This window comes from Saccostrea cucullata, unplaced genomic scaffold (genome assembly GCF_032062105.1).
Source record: "Saccostrea cucullata isolate Sc308-1 unplaced genomic scaffold, CSIRO_AGI_Scuc_v1 ctg6416, whole genome shotgun sequence".
NCBI classification, from domain to species: domain Eukaryota; kingdom Metazoa; phylum Mollusca; class Bivalvia; order Ostreida; family Ostreidae; genus Saccostrea; species Saccostrea cuccullata.
This window is the reverse complement of record NW_026928264.1, coordinates 16,240-20,448: the sequence shown is the minus strand read 5'-3', so window position 1 is coordinate 20,448 and position 4,209 is coordinate 16,240. Positions and strand designations below refer to the sequence as shown.

Below are 4,209 nucleotides of genomic sequence, written 5' to 3'. Positions count from 1 at the left end.
AATCACAAATGACAATGAAAAATAGTAAATGACTTTCACTAGTTTCAGGAGTTGGCTGATTTTTCTCAATAAATTCCTAAAAAAAGAATTTTAAAAAGTGGTCTGCAATTACAGTTTACTTGACATTTTAATTAAAAATATGTTGCATATGCATTAGACATATTCAACTTAAACCTTAGCATTTAACATGTTTAAATTAATTAAATTATATTTATAATTTATCAATTTGCAGAGCATATAGAAATTTATTATGACAAAGGTGTAAGCTACACATAACTGACTTAAGTGTCTTGAAGTTCTTCCTGTGATTCAACTTTCAAAATAAATTGACAAAGACTCGTTCTACAACTTTGCAAGTGCAAGAGTTTTGAGATACACAGAATTGTCGGTCTTTACAGTTTGCAAGATAATATCATTAAAGGAGTGAATGACATATTTTCATGTGTTTATAAATCAAAAATAAATTTTACGAGGATAAAAACAGGAAAACGTACTGAACAGAAAAAAAATCAGCGATGAAATGCCTTGTTTATTTTCCTCGGATTTAAAAACATTAGAGTTATCGTTCTTGTTCGTTTGACCCTACCAGATTGAACATCGATTTTACATTATTATCCGAGCAAATACTTATTATCTTCGTATTGTTTAAAGCTTAAAATAGATCAAATTACTTCAAAAATGACCGTAAAATCTGCGTATATATGCCGATTTCTAGTTTTCCCACCTATTTTCTTACTTTAAATATCGATAAATTGCCATTTTCTTAGCATGTGCTTTCTATAAATATCATATATGTCAAATTAGAACTCTTGACTTTAGTTTCGCACCATTACTTTCGTATTTTAGCCTCAGGTTTTATCGTACAAGACCGGGAAAAATCCTCGGCGCAACGAGGTCAACTTTTCGTGATTAGGGAAACTTGCCGCCAGCGCCAGCTACCTAGCGGCGGCGGCCATTGCTCTATTTAAATACTGCTGTGTCACAGTGCAAGTCTTTTTAAATTGTTGCCGAATAACCTATTTATATTTTTAATGCTTTATTAGCGCAGAGAAAGTTGGCACATTTACTTGCATGAATTTGGCATTTCTATATTAGCATAAAGATATATCATAAATAAATCATTAAAGAAATGAAAATGTTTTTTGAGATGAGAGAAAATAATTGATTTTCCTGAGGTCCATGTAAGTGTTTTGAAGTTTTCTCATAAGTTAAAGAAATAAATAACCTTAAAAAGTCAACTTGGACCTGGTTTGGTGCAGAGATCAATTGCCTTATTCGTAACATTGAATAACCCAAGAATTTCTTGCAAATATCCCTGAAATAAAAAAAAATAAATGTCGCGAATATAAAAAAAAAATGTCGAAATAAAATTGTGAAGAATTTTGGAAAATTATTATCTATTATCTTATTTACCTATATAGTATTCTATCCTTTATAAATTGAATATCTGGACAAATCAATAAAAATGGTCATTTCTTATACGTTACATGTTATGTGACTATTTTTTAGATTTTTTTTCACTTTTGATAAGAAGAGTGTAAAATTAAATTGTCGTTGGTATGACATATTTTAAGAAGAAAATAAATTGTATGTAGATGGGCAAGTTACGATTTATGACAAATAAGGATCCTGAATCCGCCACTGGTTTGTTGTTATAATTCGGTAAAACACCAGAAACGAAATGGAATTATCAATTTAAAGTGTCACTTGAAAACATTTCTTCAACCGAGTCACATTGTCCAACTCAAGAAAATCTGTATAGCTGTCATGACATTACATTAAAGATTGATTATATGCTGTTTAACGAGAATATTTAAGCTCACAATATTTCACTGTACCCGGTGCAGGGTCCTGAATTAAGATCTATTCTTGGCACTTATCAGAGTAGTATAGTAGTGAGTGTTCTTTATCGTTACAAAGCCTACCATGTCACGGGGCCTCGCTTTTGAGTTCTCCTTTGAAAGATCAGTGACCTTCACATCTAACGCCAGATGCTTGGCGAAAGAACAATCAATACTTATATTCATGTCCTAGATTTAGTGTGTTTCGGCAAACAAGAGTCGAACCAGGACTTTCTCTGTTTCTCATAATCTTATGTACACCCTTCCTAACAAAAGGTGTTCTTGACCGATTTCCACTTAAGGAGAAATCAAATGATTTACTTGTTTGACATAAAGTCAAAATATGATTGAATGCAGAAAACGTAACTTCAGATACTTTTTTGTGAAGGGTTGCACCTTCTGTAAGTCTCATTTTTTGAAGGAATAGCATAAATCTGGCGGAATATTTTGACGTTGGTAAGAGGGTTGGGCCAAAAAACGCCATTCCTTTCCAAGACAACGTAGTATCTGCTTTTCATTTGACAATAATTATCGTTTAATCGTTAATCTAACATTTAGCTAAATCAATTAAAAACTTCTTTCGATTTAACTAGAGTAATACCGTCACAGATACATGTACCGGTATCAGCAAGGGGGTTTGTAAACACCTCAAATTTTCCTCACCAGTGTGTGTTCATGTAGATCAAATTTTTCCTTGTTTTCATATCTAACTTATTGGAACTTGTGTTTTTTAAGACTTTGTAATGCATGGATGGCATCATATTCCCCGTGTTTTCTTTTTTTTCTGCATTGCATTCGCTTGTTGATATATATTATATATATATATATGTGTTCGCGGCTGAGTAAATCACCATGACGATGAAGAAAATGTCTCTACAGGCGAAATTTTAAAACAATATACACTAAAAAATTGTGTCTGACGCTTATATATAGAAGCTCAAAGAGAGGAATTATGCCAAGCAAAGTGAAATCAAAATCTTATTTAAGTAATCGCTTAGACAATGTATTAATATAATATAACAAAAGTTCGTCACACACTTTGTTTTATTATTTGATTATAGTAATGGGTGACGTTCCTGGGCCCTCTACAGCTCCTTACTTCAATCAAAGGAAGGCAACAGAGAACTTCTCCCGTCTGTGTCAGCTAATCATGACGATCTGTAGCGACTTGTTCAGGGACATTCTAGGTCGTTACATCAATCCAGCTGACCTGAGGTCAAGCTGGACAACAACAGAACGAGGCTGGAGAGAATTATGAATGCTCAACAGAAAGAACAGATCTATCAGGCGTCCGGTTCAATTAGTCTGACTGCTAAAGACCTGGACATCTCTGTATTGTATATCATATTGAGGAACATCTGTAACATACCCAAACATCGAGCCGGATGGGGAAATCCTCCCCTCAATGGTGATAAAAGATTATCGGCCTGCGTCAAAGGATCAGATCCAGAGAAATTTAATCTCCGGTCATTGTGTCACTGCTGCTGTGGATGACATAATGTTTCAAGAGCACTCAAGGACGAACTGAAACACGCCATAGAAATTGAAAAACAGTGTGTCGGTGGGGACATGTATGAGAGAGGCGTAAACGAGTTGTTATCCTGTGATCTGAACCCAGGAAGATCCAAGCTCTATGTTGAAGAATTTAAGAAAATACATGGTATTAATCATGATTGTGTATTAATTTACAAATATCATTATCTTCTTAGTAATTCAAAATTTAAAAAAAAACATTTGTGTTTCTTCTGAACTTTAACTTAATAGCATTCAATTATCTTGACAGAAAATATGCAGATAAAACAAGGTATGTTTCAATTAAATTGACAAGTCATGCAAAGATATCATGATAAATGGGTTGTTAGAATAAATTGAAAGAAAACACCCTTTTTCTGAACTGCACTTATCAGATAAGTGAGAAAGAAAAGCTACATATAATTACAACATACAATGTACTTTTTTATTTAATGATAATAGCCTATTCTTTTGAAAAATATTTACCAGACTTGAAATTAATGAATTAATTCATACAGAAAGAATTGAATGCCTTGAAAGTAAAACAAGGACAGCAAAACGTGAGTTTTGTATTTTTAATGTTAAATATTCGTATCAATTTTGATCATGAAATTCATATTTTCTCAAAACAAACAGAATTTCCAACAATATATTTCATATATTTCATATTCTACATACCTGAATGTTGTGCTTACTTCATTTATAAAATCTCACTGAAAAAAACATCTTCTGGACTTTTAAATCAAAATAAAGAAATATTACACCTTTAAGATTACTTTACACATTTTTATCAAACAATATAATAATTGTGTATGATCCAATTAATTTTACAGGTAAAATAGCTGTCAAGAAAAGT

The 4,209-nt window shown here is 32.2% G+C and overlaps 1 pseudogene; it reads left to right on the top strand.

The window, feature by feature from the left end:
- The first annotated feature begins 2,904 nt into the window (after positions 1 to 2,904).
- Positions 2,905 to 3,645, top strand: LOC134276980 (uncharacterized; annotated as a pseudogene).
- The last annotated feature ends 564 nt before the right edge of the window (positions 3,646 to 4,209 follow it).